The 26221-nt window shown below is 32.2% G+C and overlaps 1 protein-coding gene and 1 pseudogene across 1 annotated transcript in view; one reads left to right on the top strand and one right to left on the bottom strand.

Moving 5' to 3' along the window:
• Positions 1–26221, top strand: part of PCDH9 (protocadherin 9) — an 809303-nt gene that overhangs the window by 197581 nt on the left and 585501 nt on the right.
• Positions 25204–25322, bottom strand: LOC112481489 (annotated as a pseudogene).

Below are 26221 nucleotides of genomic sequence, written 5' to 3'. Positions count from 1 at the left end.
AGGAATCTTGAGGTCTCATGGTTTGTTTTACATTTTTTTTTCCTTCTCGCATCAATGATAAATTAGAAAAAGTAATTAAATGCTGTTGGTAATAACTTGCTTGTTGCACCTTGAAAAAGAATGTAACTCATTATAGGAGACTTGATTGCCAGGTTTAGTCTCTTTTTTTCTCATGTGCTCACCTGCATGTGCACACAAATATACTACTAGAAATTTAAACAATGTTTTGCTAATGAGACAATAGCCTAAATCTCCTAAATCTTATAGTCATCAATAATGCAACTATTATTGAAATATTATTAAAGAGATTAGTGTTATTAAGCTCTCAATATGGACTGGGTGCTGTATAACCTATTATACATGAATTACTGCTTGTTGATGGCTTTCAATATCCATTTGCTAATATAATAAGTAACAATTTATTTTATAATTTTATAAAAGAGTTTAATTTTTCATAGCTTAATATTCTGTTTAACAATTAATGGAATCACTATTCAAAAATTCTGTCTAATTGTGTCAAGATTTAGTATTTAAAAATTTATAAATAATGGAGTTATTTTAAAATTACAGAGAGCAAGAGAAAAGAAGGAAGGTAGGTAGGAAATAAGGTAGGAAGGAAAGAAGGAAGGAAGAGAGGGAGGGAGATAAAAATTCTCTACATAGAATGCTCTATCTAAAACAAGGTTCTGCATGTATTTTTTGTTTCATGATTTAATTGAAAATTGAACTGAAATATGTTCTCTTTCTAAAACTATAAAGAAGAGTTGCTGTGCTATTTTTGCTGAGTAATAGAAAGATGAATTTGAAAACAGGCACTTTGTTATTTTGGAGTACAGCATTGCTGATATTAGAAGCCACCTAGCCATATTTTCAAGGAAGAGAAAATCTAAATGTTAGCACCCCTATCAAGAGCAAAAGAGCATCTAATAACACTCAGCTCTCCAACCATCATGAATGGCTTTAAGTAAGTTTTTTAATCTACTGGCACTGCTATTTTTCTATGTATTTTTAATCTGTGAGTCTTTTAGCGGCTTTTCTGATCGAAAATGAAATGCCTTGGGTCTTATTACAATGGTCTAGCGATGTCTCATATGGAAACAATCTCTCGTGTAACTGTGATGGATTAGTGTTGTACACAAGGCATGTAATTATCAGCACACTACGAATACTCCTCAGTAGTAGAGTCACCTCTAAGGTATTGATTTAATAGATATCTAATGAAAAGCATTTTAGCAAAACTTCCATCTTTTCTATCTTCCATCATCTTTGTTTTAGAAACTTAGTAATTATTTTAGTATTCCTATTCTTTGAAGTGAATAAAAGACATTTAATAAATGATAAACTTCTGAATTAAGTCTTTTAATAATATTCTGGTCTATTTGACTTTTGACTAAATATAATACATGGGTGCAGTTTTTTTTTGTATTTGCTTATGGTTATATTGAATATAGTGTGTGCCTAATAAGTATTGTGGATGATAACTTGGTAAATGTTGACATCATCTTATAGAGTTGATGCTAATAATACATCATGAGTAAAAGTAATAAAAATGATATATGAAGAAAAACGTGGCAACATAAGTAGAGTGAGAGTTGCTTTTTCCCACGTTATGCATATGTTTTAATTTCCTTTTTTTAGCTTTATATTGATAGAGGGAATTGAATTAGTCACCTTCTTTCTAGACCACATGAATATTAGGATGAATATCATAATGTATATGAAATATTTTGATTCATAGGGTAATTGGGAGGTAGTAAGAACTAAGCAGTCAATCTTCTGGCTTAGGAAAATGGAAATCGAATAATCCCACATTTGATTGTACCCACTAGTTTCTACCTCATGCCAAAGGCGACTGAACTGACTTTGAATTATTTTCCTTTAAATTGCTAAAGTCCAGTAGAAAAGTTAATATGCCCTGAGCTATATCTCTGGGACCAGAAATTATTGCATGAGTCGAGTTATCACAACCTGGACAATGCATATTCAGGTAAGGAATTGAATGTTGCAACTAGATCAAGGTAATCTATTAATAATAGAATTCTAACAGGACACTCATCAAAATATAAGCAATCATCCCAATCTCTTAAATGGTATTTTATCAGTCTGGAAGCTATAAACATGACATTTCTTCAATGTCATTCTTTTGACTTCCAGGTGTATCTATTCTGATTGGAGTTGGCGTAGTGCTGTTATCCACAGTGCTGCTGTGCTCTAAGTGAGGATGGCATCCTGTCTCTCAGGCTCCTCAACTAAATGGATTAAGCTTCTAGTTTAGCTTCGAGTTAATGTTTCTGAGTCTCATAGTTTGGAGTTTGAATCCATATTCTATATTAGCTGAGGGACTTTGAAGAAATTATTTAACCTTTCTGTGCGTTGGTTTTATCTTAACACAACAATCATTGCAACAATGATGGTAGCTGACTTTACAAAAAATCTGAGTTTAAATCGAAATAATGTTTGTAAAGCTCTTAGCACAATGCCTGCTAGTTAGTAACTCTTCAAGAAAAATTCACTGCTATTGTAATAGCTATTTTAATTAACCCGATTAACTTATTCTTCAGATTTTTCTTAACATCAATTAGTTGATAGTTATGTAGCTTGACAAAGTAACATCTAAAAGGATTTTACATTCATTGTCTTTAGGAAGAAATACATGTAAATAACCAGTAGCAATACAAAGCTGTTGACAGTTGATAAAAAAGAGCTAGATTAGTCTAGTAATAAAGGAAATGGTCTTAGAAGCTCAGAATGGATGGAATTTGCCGTGAGAGAAAAGCAAGTGCAGAGTGAGAGCTAAAGGACTTACTAAGAGAAAAAGATCAGACAGGATACATAAATGAAAAGAAGTTTAACATGCTCATAAATCAATGAAAAGCCCTAGATTCTTAGCAGCAGGGGAGGATCCAGGCTCTGTGTGATTTAAATATTTTTAGGGCTCTCTTTAAGGCAAAGAATACAAATTAATTGTAAGGCCTTCGAAGAGGCCTGTGCAAATGAGAGGCCTTGAAGCTAATGTGTTAACTTCGCTATAAATCCACATCTATCTAACAAGAGAAGTATTTGCTAAGTGTAATGAAATGACTAAGGTGGCCTCAAATTATGGACAGCTCAGAAATCCCAGACTAGAGGTTTAGAAATACGTATTAGGACAGTGATTCTCAAAGTACAGTTCCAGGACTAGCAGCATCGGCCTCATGTAGGAACTTGTTAGAGGGGGAGATTCTAGGGCTAATCCCAAACATTCTGATTGAGAAATTTTGAGACCATGAGCCTGTATTTTAACAAGGCCTCTTGGTGATTGAGATGTACACTTAAATTAGAGACACTATGTTGGAAGATAGACTCTGAGCCACCTGTAATGAAGATGGGTTAGGTAATGGCACACTTCGAATAAAAGGGATTTAGGCACATTATAAGTATTCAAGATTGGCTGAATTAAAGGCAGATGAGCAAGTGATGATGCTGTCACATTAGCAGGTATACAATGCATATAAGAAGTTATGTAAGAATAAGGGAATTGACTAAATTCGATTGCTACATGTCAAGTGGAAAGGAGGTTTATTTCAGGATGAATCCAGGTGTCCAGATTGCTTTGAAAAACAACAATGAAAATAAGGAGAAGTTGTTTGCTGGAAGAGAAGATGGGATTTATGGATGGGGGAAGGGTTAAAAATTTTTGTTTTAAATATAGTTAGAGACTTAGACTAAGATAAGTTCAGTGCATGTTATATTTTTTTTTTTCAATTCTATCCTGAAAGTGTTTATTATGTCCTAATTTGACCTTAGGACTCATCCCAGACCGAAATTCTCATAAACGAGTGTCCCAGGGAGGGGAGAGAGACCTTCAGCACCTGGGCTGCAGTTGGCGATGTGAAGACACAAGACTAGATGAATGCAGGGGCTTGGCCTCTTTAGATTCCTAGGGTCTTCTTCACCCTTCACAGTACAGATGAATTTACAGCAGAATTAGTGATCTAAATAAAATGGGAAAGGGGAGGCAAATCTGAAGATGAGCAAACCATAGAACCACTCAGAAGCATAAGAAAGTGAAGTCTGAAATTCTACAAGAGCATAGGTTTTCTTCTCTTGTTCTCTTTCACCATTTATAAGTAAAATGTAGAACAAGAGAAAAAGACTGACAGTTACACTACCTAGAGTTGTGTAGCATTTTATATTTTCCTCCAATTTTTATTTTTAAAAATATATGTTTTATTTTATTCTTTCAGCAATCCCATGATGTAAATAGGGCCAGTTTTATTATCCTTACTTTTGAGATGAGAAGAGGAAGGCCCAGAAAGAAGAAATGACCTCTGTCAGGTTAAAAAAAAAAAATCTATTTTGAACATGCTGACTCTGGAATATCAATGAGATATCTGAGTAAGGTTTCTAGTAGCCAGTGTGCTAAAAGGGACCAGAGCTGATTGCAAGCACTGGAAGCATAGACTTAACGTATTTTCTGGATAACAGTAAATAATACAAAACAATATGCAATTACATACCCTCCTCACCCCACAAAAAATAAACTAACAATTTTATAGATTGTGCACTAGCTGATTTCTTCTTGCTCAAATTGTTTACATAGAAAAGAAATGCGATACAGTTCTTTTCCCAGTGGGTAGTTAGTACTTAAAATAAACTCTACTATTGGTTATAGTGCTTTTTACTTTCCAGTAACTTTGAATAGGCTCTAGCAATTTTAACTGCTATGAAGAATGTAAACAGAAACAAAGGATTTATTGAGCGCATTCCATTATTTCGTTCTATATTATTATGGCTTTGTTTTATTCTCTTATTCCAAAATCTACATATTATATCCCATGCTGATTGGGAATTATTCTAACTTTAATAAAATCTGCCTATTTTATCTGTACTTTTGCAGCACATACTTAATAAATATATTTGTGTTTTATAATGGATGCTAATATGAATGGCGAAGTAAGCTCCAATTAGAAGCCTTCTCTTTGTATATAATCACACAAGACCAGAAACATTTTTCATATACCAGTTAATTTCAAAGCAGTGATATAATTACATTCCATGTCTTTAATGGTGTAAAGTCGATATACTCATTACTACCCCACAACTCTTAAATTGGCTAATTTACATGTTAGAGAAGAAACCTGAGTAAAAATGTTAGCCATAGGCACAGAGACTTAGAGGTGCATAGGACTTGAGGCTTGTCACACAAATTGTTGATCAGCAACCTGAACATAGCATAGTAACTTTTAGCCAAATAAATGAATGGAAGTTATTTATTTATTTTTCTCTATATATTCCATGCTCCTAACTACTCAGAATAGTCAAGGAGAAAATAGTGAGTATTTTCAATTATTTCACAAGTGATAATAGAATATAATTTCTAAGCCAAATTAATACAATGTTTTTTTTCTATTCAGAAATTTAAAAAATAATGTATTAATATACTTTAAATTTGTAAAATGAATAAATTAATATATTAAAATTAATATATTGAAAATTAAATATTTTTAAAATCCCTCATAATTCCACCATTTTATCATCATTACTTTTTTAACTCATCCTTTTCTGTTTGGTCTTTGTGCCCAATTATAAATGTGTTTAAGATTTTTTATTTTGATGTACAGAACCCATTTGTTAATTTTAACTGAAAATTTTATCTTAAAGCTTTCCAAAAGTTTTCACGTTTTTACTATTATTGTTTTGATGGCCATACAATATTTAATGTAATAATAATGAACTGATATTTAAAAATATAGTTAGCCATTTCAACTCTTGTCATAGATATCACTGCTATAAAAAGCTTTGGAGAATAGCTCTTTCCACTGTTATAAAATTAGGAAAATTTTTCAGAAAAAGAGATTTCAGAATAAGTTTTGATGCTCTCTGGAATATTTCAATGCAATGTGTTCACACACTGACAGTATTGTTGAAGGTTGAGTACATATAAATACTTTGGGTCTTGACACTGAGGCCAAACCAGGATTAGATGGATTTCTTCCTTTAAAATTTTTTTTCCTTTGAAATGATATCATTTCCTTTTGAAATTTAATTATATAGTTAAAAATATGTGAAATTATTTTCCTTTAAAGTTATAAATATTAATTATAACTTAAATATAATGTATAGTTATGTATAATAAATATATTATATATAGTAATATTTATCACAATAGGAGCTGAATAAATGAAAATTACATTCAAATTAATGATCCTAAAGAGATGTTCTTAGAATAAATGACCTTAATCCATTTTATAAATCTAAAAAATCCTATTTTTAAATATATCCCTTCACTAATCTTTTCTTCTAAGTCATTGAGTTTTAAATGATGGTCTAAGGGCCAGTGTGAAAGAAACTGTATAAAATCACCAGAGATATGGCTAAAAATACTTATTTCCAGATCTTACCACCCAGATCTTTAGAGGTTGCAACTTGGGAATCAGTATTTTTAATAAGTTCCCCAGGTAATTCTGATAATTTCAGGCAGGATTCAGAGCCTATAACCTAGATTACAAGAGACACCCACTCAATTTCTATTTCGGTTTTATATTTCTTACATCCCTTCACAGTCCACTTCCATGCTACCAATACACCTCATATTCTTAGGGCTAAGACTTAAAGTATTATTATATCTCTCCCTATAAGATCTAATTTTAGTTTTATTATTTAATGATGTCTACTACATGGAATGTTTGAGGGAAATAAAAAGTGCACTTAAAGTTTTAAAGTTGGAGTGTTAAGGAGATGGATAGAGGAGTTCTGAAGACAGAGTAATAAATAGTATAGATATAGTTGCACAGAAAAGCCCATCTAGCCCTGTCTTTGCCTAGGTTTGCTTCTAGATGAACAAACCCTCAAGTTGGTAAACCAATGATTTAAAGTGAACTCAAATAATAAAAGAAAGTCTCCTCACTTCCCCACATCAATTTTCCCTTTGAATCCTCTTTCTACCACTTTTTTAAAAATAGAGATCTTAGTTTCGAGAATGTGAATCTTCTCCTTTTTATAGATGTTCCTGCAAGCTTAAATATGTCTGTGATGCTGCTTGCCTTAGTTTTTCAAATTTCCTCCAATCTCCCATTTGAAGTTTTAAACAAGAAACACTTGCTGCACAATCTCTTCCCTTCTGTGTCCACCTCTTTCCAAAGGGGTCCTTCTTTAATGTCTGCTAAATTACAAAAAGAAGGAAAAAACACCCCACAAATAATTTGGAAAATAGTATTTACTGTTAGATGGACCACTTCAAAATACTCTTTCTTCTCCCTTAGATGTTGATGTGCGTTTAGAGATAACTGATTGAAAATTGGTTGGATGGCACTAACAATAACAACAACATCAATAATAGTAAAACAATTACTTTTATTTGTTAAGAATAGTGAGACCCTTATGTAAAAGATTTCATTTAATCTTTTTTTCAAATCCCATGAATCTAATATTATTTCCTCCTCCCCCTACTTTATGCTAAGGAAATTGAAGCACAAATAATTCAAGAAACATCTTCCAAATCACACATTTACCAAGTAAGAGAACTAGGATCCCAAACAGCACTCCATAGAAGCCTACAATCTACTGCTTACTGCCAAAAATTTTTTAAACATATTTGCTTTAAAATATGTTCTATGTAATAAAATGCTTGTAACAAAGTGCAAGGTATAAATTTCTTCTTTAGGAAACTAATATTTTGTGTGAACATTTCAAAATAGTCTAATTAATATATAGTATTGTGAAAAGTTTTTCAACCTGTAATGGGGCTTTTACCCATATGTTTGCACTCAGCAAATAAATATATCAAAGAAAAAAAAAAAGTTAATTTTTCCCTCTATGACCTACTCCCTCCTATGAAATAAATCAGAGCCCTGATAACCCAGCACTGCTGAAAAGGGGCATTTTTCAAAGGCCTTTTTCTCTTCTCAGTTTCTCAAAGAACTTCATCAAAACTAATGGGACTATAGAGAAGATTTATCGGCGTCTCGGTCAGGTCTGTTAGATCTCCCTTGCACATGGGAACAGGCACATTCATCTGCCTTCCCTGGAGACTAGTGGAATAGCGAACTTATGACAGATATTATGCTTATAAAGAGACTATTTTTTTAAATAAAGGCTCTTTCTTCCTATGCTATTTTCTAATAATGAGAAGCAATCATTAAAATAGTTTCTGTAAAGTGTTATTTAATTTTGTAGTTATGATGGATAGACCAGAGAGTGAAATGTCTTAAGAGTGTATCATGACTAATTTTGCAATTGGGATAGACTCTTTGGAAGTATATGAAGTAATGAAAGTTCCTGCCTCATACTATATTGGTTCTCTTTTAATTTTTATTTAAATAATTGAATGTGAAGTTCCTAAGTATATTATAAGTTCAGTAATGTTAAGTCTAGATAATAATATGTGTGTCCATCAGGGGCTCCTTATGATGAGGAAAAGCTTGTGTAGATACCCTCAGATAGAATAAGAGATTAAAATGCAAGAGTAAACTTGTCATGATAGTTCTTTAAAATAATATGATGATAATATATGTTAATAATAAATATACTACAGAATAAGAAGGTGAATCAATTGAATCTCGTTTTTTTTCCCCCTCATTTCTTAAATTTAAACTATTGTTAAAAGCTCAGTATAAGAGCTGCTGGTGGGAGTGTAAATTTGTGCAGTCTCTATGAAAAACAGTATGAAGGTTCCTCAAAAAATTAAGAGTAGATTTACCATGTGACCTAGCAATCCCTCTTCTGGGCATTTACTCCCCAAAATTAAAAACACATATTTGTAAAGAGATATATATCCCTATGTTTATTGCAGTATTATTCATAATAGCCAAGATATGGAAATAATCTTGTCCTTCAACAGAAGATTGGATAAAGATGTAGTACTTATATACAATGGAATACTACTCAGCCATAAAAAATGATAAAACTCTGCCATTTGTGACAACATGGATGGATCTTGAGAATATCATGCTAAGTTAGACAGGAAATAACAAGAACCATATAATTTCATTTATCTGTGGGAATAAAACAAAGCAACAAATGGACAAACAAAACAAACAAATTCATAGACACAGGCAACAGTATAGTGGTTACCTGAGGAGACGGGATGGAGAGAGGACAAAAAGTGTAAAGAGAGTCAAATATATGGCAATGGGAGAAGGCTAGTTTCTTGGTGGTAAATGCATAATGTAATATACAGATGGTGTGTTATAGAATTGTACACTTGAAACCTTTATAATGTTATTAACCAATGTTACTCCAATAAATTTAATAATAATAATAATAAAAAGCCTAGTGTAAGGAGCTAGAATGTGGATGTTTTAGGAATAAATGACTTTTTAGAAGTCAGATAATACCTTTGTTGCAGGAAAGTTATTTGTGAAACTACTTTAAAATAATATAACAATACTTCCAATAATAGATTCTCTCTATCTAATGGAATTCTAAATGTACACTACCTTATATGTGTATGTGAATACACTTAAAATTGTGAGAAAACTCCATAAATGAACCAGGTCAGTGAGTTTGGAAGACTGTGGAAAACAAGCCTGGTAAAGACCAATATAATGCACCATGTAGTTTCATAAACTGATGTACAGCTCTCCTAAAAACATATCTGTGAAAATATGGTTATCATATGTAGCATTAAAACAACAAACAAAAAATAAAACAAAAATAGGCACCTTTCTACACAGGAACTAGAGAAAGGCCCGGAGGTAGATGGCTGAAAATGAAAAAAAAAATTAGATAGACTGAGAATTAATGGACTGATCAATATCTTACTTTCCAACACCATTCATAATATTTTCCATTAGAGACAAAAGTAGCATAATAAACCTGATAATAAAAAGTATAGTCAGATGGCAAATGAATAGAAAGAAGTTCATAGAAGATTAAACTCTCTCTTAGGAAGGCTAACTTTGTTTCAGTGAAAGTTAAGTTATGAGTAATTAAATTTAGCACATCATTACTTCTATTGGAAACCAAAGAGAGATAATCAAAGGTTTCTAAAAATGGATAGTTATTTTCTTAAAAAGAGAAAATAAATAAAGAATGCAAAAACTGGATATCTTAGATCTCTAATTTATTGTTAAATCATTTCAAAAACAGAATAGTGACCTTTATAACTGACTCACTACATTAAAAAATGTAGTCTTGAACATATTTGATTACCATTCTAACTCAGTACAAAATATGGTTTCATGTAAACACCTAGATGATACATATTTTGATATAAATTTTAAGAATCTGTTGTATCTTTTTGTCATTTGAATTAAATTAGGAAGATATTGAAAAACGTATTATGTACTTATTATAGACAACTTTAAAATCATCAGTAAAATCTGTTAGTGTAAGTTTATTGACATAGCAAATAAGAATTTTGATAATAAATGTTTCTCTTAATGATTGCTATGTTTCCATATTCAGTGATTGATAGACCGTGGTTTTACATAAAACTAAATGTTTTGAATCTATTACAAATATTTACCCCCCAGGAATTCTGAAGATAAAGACATTCCACAAGAAATCTAACTTGCTCACTTTTTGTACTAAAGTAGTTTGGTTGTAGCTATTTCTGGGAACAAGGCAAACAATTTCCTAGCATTATTTCAAATAATAAATATTTATTTTACCAATGATATAATACAGGAGAAACCTCCATTAATTTGTATGGGAAATTTGAGGCCTAATAAATAAACTGACAAATCCTGACAATAACTGAATTCTTACAAGCTTCTTGCAGAGTAGTCACCTGTATTGATAGAAATTAAAACTAGGAGAGTAAGACATAAAAGCTTAAAAAGCTTAATATATCAAATGCCTCCATGATTTTGGAATGGTTCTTAGTTGTCTCTGGAAGATTCTTTTTTGAGCAGGGTACCTGGGATTCACTATTACCATAGCACACTCTCCTGTCCCCTTCATCCCACTTGGAGTACACAGCCCGTCTGTTCTTCCTATTTCTTAGATCCCATGTTGCTCTCTCTCTGTCTTTCAGTCACAGCCAAACTCTGGTCTTAATTAAACCAAGGGGATTGACATTCTCTCCTAGGTACTTAGAATGCTGTACCAAGAGCATTCTCAGACCATGCCAGCCAGGGAACAAGCCACAGCTTTTCCCATTTTGGGATTTCTCTACCCTTGTTTTGTTAGCAGTAAGAAACAAACTAAAATTTGGATTCCCAGCAGCACAGCATAGATCCTACTCTTGTCCTTGTGTCTTGTAAAATATTTTTTAGGGACATAATTTTTAAAATTTTATGGTCCAAGTTTTCAATGTTTTGCACAGTTTAGAATTATTTTGCTATCTTTTTCTAAGTAATGTGGTTAGCAGAAACACAATAATTGTACATTTGAATCTTAGTTCAAACATCAAATCTCTCCCTTTAAGTGAGTACAATGATTACAAAAACTAACTTATCAGCTCTATAGTTGGAAAATAAGCTTTTGATTGAGATAGACTTAATTGTGTGTGAAATTTATTAGTTATGTGACTTCGGAAAGATATTTTGCCTTTTTAATTCTTAATCTTTTATAAAATGTGAGTAATTATAAAAGTTACTCTTCACCTATCATTTTGTAGATGAATAAAGGATATTAAGTACTTAGAAAAATGACATGGTTATCTAAGTACTCAATAAATGCAAATCAATAATAGCAATAAAAATATTTTATATAAATGTTTTTACCACTCTAAAAGTCTCAAGAATTAATATTTTAACCTTTGGTGATTTTTTTGACTTGTGTTTCCTAGCTTAAAGATATTTTAAAATCGTGTGGTCAAAATAAATCAGTCATAAATTAAGTCTAAAATCCACTCTTTAACATGGATAAAAATTAAGAATGTTATTAATTTCCTACTGTACAAAGAGAATTTGATTCTATTCCTTGTGAAATTTACTTTCTCAGAAATATGATTAAACAGTGAAAATGAAGTTACTTATTTCTTTATCAGTAAGTTTATTTAGTTTAAAAGTTCACAGAATATAGAACAAACTTGCAAGGACAGCATGTACTTTAGAAGTGTAAATGGATTTGCTCATCTTCCTTCACATCTTTTTTATGTTCTTCCTTTGCGACTTTCATCCATTATCAGCATTTCTAATATTTCCCGCTGACTCTGAAACCAGTATGTCAACCTTACTTGACATCTCAGGCCCACTTAATTGAATTTAAAGATTAAATGACATACGAACTGGGCCTTGAAGGATAAGTAGGAGTTTTCCAGACTGAGTACAAAGGAATGAATTCTATAGCCTGAGCATAGGCAGAAAGGTAGGAAAGAACCCAGCTGGTTTGGAAAATGCAGCATTAAAGGAAGATGCTGGGGAAATTGCTGAAAGGATGAAAAGGTGGCTGGTATAGATGGCCGGGGACTCTGAGTCTTTCTGAGGTGTTGATGGTTTATCATTATTATAGTCAATAATGATCGATTGAAGTCTTTTTGTTTTGTTTTATTTTTAAATGAGCTTTAATATGATTTTTCTCCCTCATCTCTCAGTGAATGAATGGGTAAGTTTCTTTTGGATATGACCTAATTTTCAAGTTCTAAAAATTGTGATCCAAGAGTAAGTCTGTGTTATCTCTTACAAAGAATATTTAAGAGCCTATTAATCATCTCACATAGCTCCAGTCTCATCCATATCTAATCTAATTCAGTCACCATTTCAAAGCACAGCTCTGTTTCTGTTACCACGCTTTCCTTCTCTTTTCCCCTTCACCTTGACTCTAGTTAAAACTTAAGTCTTTTTCAATTCATACTGAATTTCCTACAAAATCTTTACCTTTGAATTCACCTAAGTTTTTAGCTCTTTCCACCATGATTTTACAACAAACACACCACTTTCCAGCTAAATGGGACTGTTCACATTTAGACAAGTGTACTTTGATGATACCGTAAGTTTGCAGATACATTTATTTATTTAGTATTTTGTATGTGTGTCTTTTCTGTGTCAGTTTAGTAGTAGGCTCTTAAGATAAGTACTAGGCTATTTTCTTCCTTAAAATATTCTTTCCCAGAACACATGCTTATTAAAATTCTTTAAGTCTTTGTTCAAATGTCACTTTCTCAATGAAGCCTATCTCACTCACTTATTTAAAATTATAATCACTCATTCCCAGAATGGGCACTTCGAGTCGCAACTAACTAACCTCCTCTGCTTTTTCCTTTTTTCTTAGCACTAATGTTCAAAGTATGTTCTATATAATGACATATAACTTATTTATTATAATTCTTGTAAATCGTTTGCCTTCACTGACTAGAATGTAAGATCTGCAGGGATTGAGATTTGTGACCATTCACCAGTGTATCCCAACCACCTGGAACATAGTAATATTCAGTAAAATGTCCAACTAAACAGACACTCTCAATGAAATTTCTCTGAGGACCTAAGCTACAGTTCATATGGCACCCTTCTTGTGCTTCTTAGATAAACGTAATATTTTCCTCTGCTATATCTTCCTAATAAATAAAAAGCAGTGTGAAGCTAGAGAGTGTTGTTAGCGTATTTGTACCTTCCATAGCATTTAGCCCATTAGCAAATAAGTGTTAACTGAAAAAAAAAAATTAGGATTACAAGCTGTAAAGTTATATTCTATGAAGATGTTCTTTATCTTTTTTCAAAAATTGTGGCCCAATAAAATAAACATTTTGTTCATTCAGACTCTTTTAATTTGAACTCAGTATATCAGAGCATTTTTAGATAGCAATAATGTGAATGATCTGTTCTCTCTGATCTGGTTGAATATGTTTAATATAAACTATTTTCCAGTCACTTTATAGAATGAGACTGAACTCTTTCTGGAAAGAGAAGAGTGAAAGAAGCTGTAGTGTTCGTTGCAGGAATATGCAATCTAACACTGAAAACCATCTTTATGTTGCAGAATAAAAGGGTCGAACTGAAAGTAGTAGTGAACAATTCTCCTAACTTCCTAACCCAACTCCAAAACTTAAGGTTTGCAAATTGGTTATAGCTGTTCTTTTCTGTTTTTAGTTGTTGTTTTTTCCCCCAGCCAGAGTGGTAGTAGACACATTTATGCACCAGCACTCAAACAGCCTCTCACTGCAGGTGCATTTACCATTTGGGGAATGTGCTGCCCTTGTTTTCTTAGCCTCAGCATTTTCAAAAACCTCACTTCTCCTGTGGTGCTTGTGAATATATCACTGTCCACCTCTTTTGCCTTTTGTATTTACCATTGTCTTATGCTTCAGCATTTCCGATGCCCTTGAGAAACCATAGCCATGCTTTAAATTTGAAAGAGTGCCAGCTCATTTAATCAGAAGGAGTTTGAGAGGCATGGATGAATTTATTCTATCTAACATTTAATAAAAAATAAATTAAAAATGTGACTTATGCTATGAAGTGCTTAGCATTACTCTTCTAGTTTTAAATTTGAGAGTTGTCAGCACCCTCCCTGGTCTGGAAAGTGACATGTTATCAATCTAGCGCGTCGGTGACAAGGCCACTGATGTCTTCCCAAGGCTCTTGTTTAATAATTAATTTTTCATTGCAGGCATGTTCAGTAAATGGATTACAAAACTTAAACCTGTTTAAAAGGTTTTAGAAATTCATTATTAGTTTTAAAAGATGAATGCACAAATTGCCTATCTCATGATAGATGGGGCATACCAAATATAGGCGGGGCCTAGGTAATTTTAGTCTATATTTATATATAGCAAGAGTAGGGAATACAGTTTTGTAGAGAATGTCACAGAATCACCGAGGAAGTGATTCTTTTCAAAGGAGGCTCAAAAAGGGAGATCAGATGACAAAATGGTTCTTTGAACATTTTCATCTTTTTTCTTGCTCTCAGAAGTCCTCAACCACCAAGTCTCTGATCATGTTGAGTGCTATTTCTGGAGTCAGTATCCCAGTTCAAGTTCTTCCACAGAATAACATTATGATTTAAAGTAAAGGGAATATTATCAGTTATTGCATCTTAATTTTCTTGATTAAATTTTAATGCCAGTCGATTAAGCTATTATTTTCAACTCCAAACCCACCACCTTTGTGACTCTGGGAACTGCATTTCTCCCTGGCCATCTGGCTTCCTGTAGGGTTCCGCTAGTAGAGCACGCTAGAGGGAACTTGGCTAGTGAGGGAAGGGAACTGACTTCCTTCTTTGTTGTTTGGTTTTGTTGTTGCCTCAGCAATGGCGCATTACCCTGGCAGCAGTCTTTCCCTGGTTTCAGTGCCTATCCCACACCTCCACCCCAATCCTGGAATTAGTCTTATCACACCCCCTTGAGTTACCAGGCATAGGCAGGCAGTGTCCTCACTTCAGATTCTCTTCAGAAGTCTGAGTGCCAATTCTGTGGGGCCCTCTGCCAGGCTTCTCGTTTCTGAGAACCCCAAGCTCTTCCCTTTTTTGTCCTAAGTTCTATAAGTATTTGATCCTTTCTACAATTATTCATAACCACTTCTCTTAGTGTCTTTTATCTTTTCTTTTCTTTTCTCACTTTTTGTTTGCATCTTTAGTCTTTTAAATTCTCTCTGTTAAAATAATGAGTACGATTTGTGTTTTCTCAACTGATCCTTGGCTGTTACAATCGTCACAGGCCATAAAAATAAATTTAAAAATAGAACTAATTTGTCTCCAGCTTTTAAAAGGACTCCAGATAATGGAATGATTGATTATATAAGTCTGATCTCTTTCGTCTTAGGGCATTGAAAAAAAAATATATATATATATAAATTTTTTTTTTTTAAATTATAAAACCAGAGTTCTTAGCAGGTTACCTCACAACTTATTTACATATTGATTTGCTCTCTCCCTCTCTTCCCAGCTTTCCAACGTCTCTCTTGCATTTCAAGTCCAAATGTGGAGAAGGACAGTAGTATGACAGTGGCTACAACTTTGAGAATCTTTTTTCTTATTAACTATTGTATTAATGAAGAAGTTGGCTATTGAGACTCTCTGGTCCTTACACTCTCAGAGTAAATGAAGAGCTCTTACTTCACATTAATACCTCAGATTATACTGAACAAAGGCTATGTCGGGAATTAGTCTAACTTAAATCTTTTCCCCAAATGAAATTAAGCTGAAGACATTAGCTACAAATTTTTCTTTAGAGAAGTTAGAATTATTGATGTTGGTGTATTTTCCCATATTCAGTATATAAAATAAATACCAATTAATTTAGGAAAATAAAATCATTTCCTTGGTAAATCATTGTTGCATTTATTATATATTTATTCATTTTTAATAGCTGTTTTACAGATATCTACTATGTATTATTTAACATACTAAACACCTATTGAACATTTTTAAAGAGAAATTCTTTGTGGAATCACTTTTTACTAAATAATAACTAGTGTAAGCAATATAAACTAAATTATTTCAGTCTGAAAATTATTGTTGTTCTCACCAGAGTTCATTTCATAGGCAATCTAAATTTTAGTGTCTAAACTTTAACGTAAAACTTTTTTTTCATATGGTTCTGTTTTACATTTTAGCTATAGCCTATTTTGGACTGTTTACTTATTTATTTTGAGTCAAGGATTTCAGTGATCAGAGACTTTATAGCTCTGACTTACATCCTCCTACAGATAACTGATAGGCAAGAATAAAGACATACCTTGGCCCTAGAGGGTACTTGATGAAATTCATTAGCTTGTTTTCTCTGCTGTTCTGTGTTTTGTCTTTTGGGCCATGAATTTTTATCAATTCACTTTGTTGATGTGACTAATGCAAACTCAGACAGAGCTTTATGTCTGGAATAAGCCATTAATTAGGCAATGTTTTTGTACCAACCTCTGTCTTCAAAATGTATGTCAGGGGGCTATGAGGTACACTTGCAAGGAAAACAAACAGCATATCTCCTGGCTTGGTGTGGATTTCAACTTGCCTCACTCCACTGGAGGGGGTGTTTTCCCCAATATCAAGCTAGATCCCTCGCTCGTTCTTGAGGCAATAGACAGTGTCTTTTATCCATTGTAACCCACTCTTAGATATGACATAAAACATAGTAGGTTCTCAGAAAATATTTGATGAGTGAATGTATCAGGAGATGACTGAAACATTTGTTTTCCTATGGGGATATTTGCCTCCTTTCCCCTCCCCCGCTGAATCTCAGGTTATAATCTGCTAATTGATAGATCAAGAGTCATAAACATTTATGTAGAGGTCACTCATCACCATTATTTTTCTAAAAATCTAGAGTTTGTGGCACTGCTTTTCATTGTAAAATTAGGCAAAAACAAAGCGTATTCTATCAACTTATTCTATTAAGTTAAAGTATATTTTATTTAATATCACTTTTCCAATTTGATGGAAAAGAGTGATATTAAATAAAATATACTTTAACTTAACCATCTATCATTTTCTACAGTCTGAAATATTATGGTATGAGACTTCACCTAATAATCAAGTAGTATGCCCCAGTGATTTTTTACATTGCTTCTTTCTCTTGTTTCCATTTATATTTATGCTAGTGAAAATTATTACTATCCTTCATGAAAACACTATTATTTTCCCCCAAGGAAAATATTTTATTTCCTTCATGAAATTATGCTTTTCCTCTGAAATAAAGACTTTATTTGGGGTTTTGTTTTAGTTTTTTTTATTGTTGTTATTGTTTGTTTTCAAGTCAACCACATTTTTAATGTTCACTCAAAATTATTTCCCAGGCTTGAGTTCAGGTGAAAATGTTAATGGAATTGAAAAGCAGTTAGTCAAGTGAAATTGTAATGAGTAAATTAAATTTAAGGTAATCTGAAATAATAAAGGATTACTATGTTTATTAAAGAAGAGTAAATTAAAACGATGCTTTTTAAAAAGTGTGTAACTAGAGAAAGTTATTTTATTCTGAAGTCTCTCATGTTTCTATACACACACACACACACACACACACACACACACACACACATATACACATACACACAAGTATATTTATTACATTTATTTTCCCTTCCTAGAGAGTACTCTTGTAATACTGGAGACAGTTAATTTTGGTAAGACAGCATTAATTATACACTTTTGGCTGTGATACACGTGATCAGATACTTCACAAAGAGAAGTTCCCTATCCTTGCCCAGTGCAGCGGGGAAAAATGTGCCTCATGTGCTCTTATCTATTAATAATTTTTAGATATGAATGGATTAGTCTTGAAAAATTGAGTTTACACTGCTAATGTTTGGAGCTCTACCTTGATGCTGTCATATATACAGACAAGTTATGGGCAATGGACAGATAGATTCAAGTCACTGTCTCACAGAAAAAATATATATATATAATGAACTCTGGTCCAGGTGACACATATAACTGGTAAACTGGAATCAGAGGCATAATTAAAAAAAAAAAAATACTAACACTGAAAATCTTTTCAGATGGGGGTTCTGGGAAGGAAAATTAATATTAATAACAAGAAAACCAAACTTGATGGAGAAATAATGACAAACCCTATTTTTTTGTTGTTATTGTTTGTTTTTTTCTTTGTTTTGAGAGAGAAAGAGAAGGGACATGTTCTCTGTAGTGGACTTATTCTTGATGGGAAAAGGTACTTCTCTATTATGAAAAAAATGGAAATATTTTTAATCAAAATTAGGATGAGTAAGAGTTGGAAGACAGAACTTGTATTGGTTATTTAGTGGATAATGAAAATACCCAATACAAACATACATAAATGTTAGTATTTTATTAGAATCTAGTGTGGAAACATCTACCCTCTTCAGAAATATAAATTTCCTTTGAACATAAATGAGAAATTACTATCAATTTTGTTTGCTACCAAACTGTTTTTTTCTTTCTTTCTTTTTTTTAATATTGATTTCTTCTGGTTCTCTCACTTGCTTAACAGCATTTCAAATGCTATATTTCTCAGAGAAAAAGAAAAGGAGAGGTTGCAGATAGACCATTAAATGCTGTCACTTGAGTTTTCACCAATCCAGGCGTAGCTGGTGCTTGGGGTTTACCGTTTATAATTATTTATTTTGGCTTGTGAAACTTTATTCTATTTTACCCCTCAAGATTTAAGGACACACATAATTATTATTTTAAACCGCATCCAGTTTAGTCTGATTCACTTAATTATTATCAAAGTTTCATTCACTTAATTATTATCAAAGTTTGTTAAGAAGTTAGAACTAACTTTACAATTATAGAAAAACCAAACCAAACCAAAACATGTAAAAAAACCACAACACATTTTCTTCTAAAATAATCAAAATCTTTTTTAGATTAAAACAAAGTTGCCAATACATTTATTATACTGCTATTTCTCGAAAACTTATTTTTCATCAGTCTTTGAAATTTGCTATTCTAAAGTGCTTTATTTGTTTCTTCTAAGGAAATAGCCTGGGTATCTATCAGGATAGTAATTTTCAATTGTTCTACAGTGCAGGTGAAAATGCTGCCAGTCTGAAGAAGTATTTCTCCTTGTTCAATTTTTTATTTCTCCATTGCGCTAATGGCTCAATCTGTTCTTTAATATTCTGTGAGAATCTTAGGAAGTGGCTGCTTTACCAAGCACATAGTCAATTAGATACTCTGTCACATGAAGTGAGAATGTAAATTTTAACAATAATTTAGATATCTAAAATAATTCACAAGTATACAGGATTTCTAGTTTATTACTCATGAATATAGTGATTTCAGCTGAAGCTGAAATGAAAGTCTTTCTGGTAAAGAGATTGGGTAAAAAGGACTTAGGAGCATAGGGTAATTTCATAAAGTGCTATTTCTATAATCAGGAAGTGGCGTTCATTACTTGATAAAATTAGTTGAAGAATAAATTTTAGTCTTTTTCTAAAATGAGTGTATTTGTAAGATCATAGAAAGCAAATCATTGGAAAGATGAAATCGAAATGTAATTTGTTTTAATAGTGATGATCTCTGCATTAAGAAACTTGTCTGTTACTAGTAACAGTGCGACTCAGTCTTATTTCATAAGGCTTTTTGGGATATTAGTGGGTCAAATATGAAAAACAGTTCTAGCTAATTTTATGTGATATACATAAACTAATTAGAATATGATTTTTTTAATATTCCATATTCTAGTTGCTCCATATTATTTCCATTAGAGTTACAATCAGTTTATAATTTGCAACATATGGAATATATATACCAATACTTTTTCACCAAGATCGGGAAACAAGAATGGATCTTTAATTTTTGACCCTCAAAAATCTCTTCTCTAAAACTCACTTATCCTTTCAGTAATTTCATTGTTGCTTAGTGCATGTATCGTGCTCTGACCAAGTTTGATGCATGTGAGAATATCTTTCAAATGTCAGCAAATTTACACACCATTTATTTGCCCTGAATAGCTCTCCATAGTCTTCTCTGAAATCACAATCAGTTACAAAGCTCTAGACAAGGAATTACAAGGCCTTTTAGGTTTAGATCACTATGACACTCCCTACTTATACTGAAACTGTTGACAAGTCATTTCATAATTCTGGGCATTTATTTCTTCACCTTTAAAAAAAGGAGGAACAGATAGATGCCCCTATTGCATCTAGCTCTGACATTCTAATTCCACTAATTCTTTCTTCATTCTTTTATTTATATTTTTGTCCAGTTCCTTCATTTGCATTCCATCTGGGGAATATTTTATGTATTCTACTTCTTAAAGCATTTTAAAAGCACTCAGAGCACTATATGGAACAATATTCTCCAATTATGAGAATTCAATAAATATCCCAAAAGTCTGTGTCATTTTTTCTTTCATGGAATGTAATACCTTGTCCTATTTCTTTTTAGAACATAAAACTCACAAACATGCTATTTGGTGGACTAGTAAGGGAGAAATTGTGTGAGGACTCTAAAATTTTTTTTTTTTTCATAATATTTTGAGAGTGGAATGGGAATGGGGAAACTGGCAAAAGTGCTTTATGTGAGATTTTATTGTATAAACATCAGACAACATTTGTCTAGTTTGTTTTAAGGTGCAGAATTTTATTTTCATCTTGCACCTTAACCAAATTTCCAGGACCTTAATTTACTTATGTGTGCTTTCCAGTCAGCTTTCATTTCTTTGGAAGCATAGGACTTGACTCAGGTTTTAGAAATAACAACTTAATTTAAAAAATATTTTTGAATAAATACATGATGTCATGGAGTCCATTCTTAATTCATCTGACATTTTTAAATAAAATCTCAATTGAAAAAAGTAAAGCTACTTCTCTTGCTTCAAATCTTGAGTATATTGCCTGGCCTACTTCTCTGGTAATTATTATTTAAAAGAAAATTATATTAAAAAATGTGGAGCATCTTTTCTAATCATGAGGCTGTAGCATCACAGTTTTGTGATTATGCAGTTCTTTGCAATATAAATCCTGCCTACCAATGATTTAGTTGATTAAAAAAATAATGAGGTGCATATCATCTGACTCTTTTTCATTTTGTAAATTTATTGGTATAATACACATTATGTAGGTTGTTGAATGTGGTGATTCACTAGAAAACTGCAAAACAAGGTCAAATTGGAATGCAGATGAGGTCATAAACTTTTAAAATAGTCAATAAAACAATTAATGTATCAACTGCATGTGCTATTAAGCAGCAATGTAATGATACCACTGTTCGCACCAGGGTCCTTTGTGTGTTTGTAAACAGGAGAGGAAGCTGGGCTCTTGCCTGCTGCAGAAAATACCAACGCGTCACTTTGGAATCATTAAAAGAACTCTATTTTAAATGTTTCTAAGATGCTCAAAAATACAGATGTTACAAAGCACACATTTGAAGGAATAAAATAGCAACATACAATCGTCAATCACAGCCCCCTTTTTAGTTTAACTTTTTCAAAATTGCAAAGCAGTACATATTTATTGCAGTAAATTTAAGCAAAACTAAAGTGTGGAAACTAAAATTTAAAATCTCTGTCCTCTAATACCATTTGTGGAGGAGGTAGTCTCTGTTAATAGTTTAGTTTCAATTATCCGTCAATGTTCCTACCTGTGATATATATCTACATATCAATATATAGATATAGCTATATAGATTAAATATATACCATGTATAATATATATGCCTGCACCATGTATAATATATATGCCTGTCTCCTATATGTGCATTGATGTTATAATAATAGAATCATGCACTATCTATTGTTCTTATTTACTTTTTCTCTATTTCACTCTATCATGTGATTGTTTTTATATTTATCTTGAACATGTTAGACATCGAGAATGAAGGAAATCTCATGGAACAATATACAGCTTAATGTCCTGTGCTGTTGACAATATCTTGCTATATATATTTTAGGCATCTCAAACCATCATGATTTTAGTACCCCTAAAAATCTATTAGCAAATCACTATATTCACTATAGAAATTTTAATAAGATGTTAATTAATTTAAATTCTTAGAATAAAACAAGTAACTGAAGATCATTCCTCTCCCATCAATTGTGTAAATAGACTATCTAGTATTTGTACTTTATATCCAATATTGCATCTTAAAGGTAGAATCAGGTTATCTTAGATTTTTTTCCTGCCCTGAATGCAAAAGATTATTCAGTTGCACTTGTTTTGCCATTATTTTATCCATAAAGTGTCAAAGGAAATCAAGGAAATGCTTATGTTCCTGTTTTGGCTGATGTGAGGAAGAAACCTTACCAATAAAAAATAGACAATATGTGAATTTATGAACTTTTAGGTTATGTTCATGGCTAAAGGAATGGATATAGTGGCTATTGAACAGATGAGGATTTATGGGTAGGACTGACTATCATTTTTCTATACACTTTTTTTCTCCCAGGTCGTATAGTGTGCTGCATTGCATTAAAATGGAAGAGCATAATACACTCAACTCCAACATCTAAATGAACACACATACACAACTAAACATCTATTTTTCTAACTTACATGCTTTTATAGTAGATATAAGCCATTATCCATCACCCTGCAGTTATTATTACAGAGCTTGAATAGTACAGCAGCTAAATATCATTCAATAACTAAGTAAATTTTATAATCAGTTATGCAGATAAGCTATATTGATGCCTGGTAGAAATATAGCCTGTAAACTTTGAGACAGTCCATGGGATGAAGAAAATAGCTCCAGTTTTGTTAGCACCCGAAATTCCAAATAAGCTTATAGAGAAAAAACATGTATAAGATTTAACTATGTGTACCATGCATTTTACTAGGTATAGCTACTAGTTGATAGGCAAAATTATGAACACAATTTAAATATGTAACATAATTATAACTAATTACCTGTGAATGAATCAACATCATATTATTTTAACGATCTTTTAACTTTTTATATATTATAAATGCCCAAATGCACTTTTATATTTTTCGACAATAAGAAGTTTCATTGCCAGAGATTCATCCTGGAACTAAAGTAAGGAAGACAGAAATATATATCCTTGTCAAGGTAAAGAAAAAAAATGTAAGCCAATACACAAACAAAAAATTTCATCTTGTAATAAGCACCACAAAAAAAGATAAACCTGAGCAATAAGAGTAGAAAGTATAATATACAATAATAGCTAAACAAATCAGGGACACTTTCATGAGAGTATGAGCATTGAACTAAGATCTGAATGATCTAGGCAAGTAATGATTTAGAGGAGATGTGTTTCAGGCAGAAGTAAGTGCAAAAAACCCCAAAGCAGAGACTCCTTTGGCAAATTGGAAGAAAAAAGCTGATAGTCAATAAAGCTGGAACAGGAAGAATGAAGTGGAGGGTGTGCTTGTATAGGAGACCTTTTCAAGTCAATCTTTAGGAACAGTACAGAAAATTACTAAAAACATAATTGTGAAAAATAGTGTGAAAATATGCAAGTACAGTATTTTATGAAATAATGTATAAGTTGTTATTTTGGTAAAGCAATATTAAAAATTTTTGGTGGAAATAGTTTTGATAACAAATTTTCATTATAGTTAAATTATTCTCTTCATAATTCATTATAAGTAGATGGATTTTATTTCTATGATTTTCTTGAGTCCAACCAATGTGTGGTTCCAGTTTAGAATTAAATTGTTTAAAAATATCTTAGCTTTCGTCATATCCAAATAATTCTTCTCTTCCCTTTCACAAATGAGGAAATGAGGGCAGATTCAGTGATTTTTTTCCTTGGGTCCATCAAACAATGATAGGAAGTGCTCTAGTATTAAGTTTCCGTGAGGACTCAGGCCAGTATGTATTTTCTTGCTGCACCGCCAGTGAATCTTAGTTATGGAAATATGCAAGAGGTAGAAAAAATATTCTCGTTTGAAAATGTAGATTATAGATATCTTAAAAGCATATGACAATTTTCATGGGTACTTAATTTTCTGATTTAAATAATTCTTTAAACATCTCTATTACTCCAGCCATTTTGAAAGAAATAGTGACTGATTTCCTTGTTCTTAGTGTTAAGGTGTTACAGTAAGCGGAAATGGAGCTATTAAAGAGGTTTCTCTAAATCCTAGTCTAATATTTGATAAAGTTACAATTTTATTTACATCTGTCTTCATGAAATTTTAAATTTTGTTTGTATGAATATTTGCATAGTATAAATATATAGAAAGGGTCTAAGATTATGTCATAATATCTATAATTACGAGCATGTGTCTCTTGTTTAGTTGGTATTTATTAGTCTATGATGTTCAGGATGAGAACTTTTGCAAAAAAGTACCTTTTCAATAGAATGAAATTTTTAATTACATTAGATTACATCAGCAAAAACAAGAGTGAGTGTATAAAGTAAAATTTTATGATTTTTGTTGCCAGAGCGCACACTAAACTCATGTTTTAATTTGAGAATATTTTCAAAGCCATCTGCTGCATCTCTAGTAATTCTGAGAATGCAATCAGTTCCCAATTACCTTCTCAAAAGAAGGATAAAGTGAAGCAGTGAGTAATCCAAAAACTATTTATATTTGGCTAATTATCTTTTACTTTTTTTCTCTCGAAAGTTTTCTCATACGTATACCTAACTTCTCACATACTCACTTTCTTTTCGCAAATTAGAAATGAATGAAACTTTAAACTTTTTTTTAAGTGACCCAACTCTCCTGGATAGTGAAGGAGAACAAAACATTCTATCTTAGTAAATACTCTGCAATTTTAGTCTACAAAGCGACAATTTAAAATTTCATAGGTTTGCTTTTTTCTTTAAAGGTAGTGACCACTCTGAGCATAATCTGTAGCACCAAAGGAAAGAATAATTCATAGGAATCAGAAAACATTCTATTAAAAACCATGGGGTATCATTTTTCTTTTTCTTTTTTTAGGTGAGGCAACCCTTGGTTAATCACATATTGCAAGGACTTTGTCAGCTTACAATCCCTTATTTTTTATTTTTTACACCTACAGCACCTAGTCTTCCTAGGTGGTCTACTATCCAAGTACTAACCCAACCCGACCCTGCTTAACTTCTGAGATTAGACAGGATCAGACTTGTTCAGGGTGGCAAGGCCGTAGATGGGGTATCTTTTTTCTCTTTCATTTCTTAGTACATGATTTTAATGTAAATATGTATGTATGAAGAAACACAAATTTGCTATTTTAGATATAGCTCTGTCTAGTATGGGCTGGCACTATTAACCCCAGCGGGATCCTATTCACGATAGCCTGCAGTCCTGTAGGCTACTTCTTAATTTACAGATTTTTTGATAACATACAGGAGGTTATAGTAATATGGTAAATATTCTTGGCTGCCCTCAGCATTAAAACAACTCAAACTTTCTCAAACAAACAAACAAACAAACAAACAATATTGTCTCTCCCATCTGAAAGGCCAGGATGTAAAGACTTCACCTATGACTTGATCAGTGTTTCTGCTCCATATTTCTGCCCTTTTCTTGGTTCATCTTTGGTTTATCTTAATATATATCTTCTGGCTAATTTCTCTCATGGTAGCAAAAGTGCTCTAAAAGTTTTTGAACCCCCTCCGTGGATGCTACCTGGAACATCAAGCTCCAGTCCTAGGCTTCCCTCGGATTAGACAAGTTTAGTTTTTCGATTCACCCTGAAACAGTCACTGGTGTCTCTGGATACCATATGGATTGGATTGTCTCAGGTTTGGGTTATGTATCTGTCCTTAAACTAACCACCATGTAAGTAGTATGGTAATGTGGATTGGTAAAGAAACAAGGGGCCAGGAGTGGAGTCATTTTTCCTAAAATTTGATGTATGACTCACAAAAATACCACATACTATAATTTCATTAAATGAGTAAGAAACAAATAGAAGTACTTTTACAATGAGAATGAATGTAGAGAATTATTTTTTGTTGTTTTTGGTTAAAATAGTTTGCTAATGGATATATATTTATATATAATATTATATTTTTAAAAGCACTTCAATTACCATCAATGCTGTT

Source organism: Pteropus alecto, unplaced genomic scaffold, assembly GCF_000325575.1.
Source record: "Pteropus alecto unplaced genomic scaffold, ASM32557v1 scaffold72, whole genome shotgun sequence".
Lineage (NCBI taxonomy): Eukaryota > Metazoa > Chordata > Mammalia > Chiroptera > Pteropodidae > Pteropus > Pteropus alecto.
This window is presented reverse-complemented; position numbering and strand designations above follow the sequence as displayed.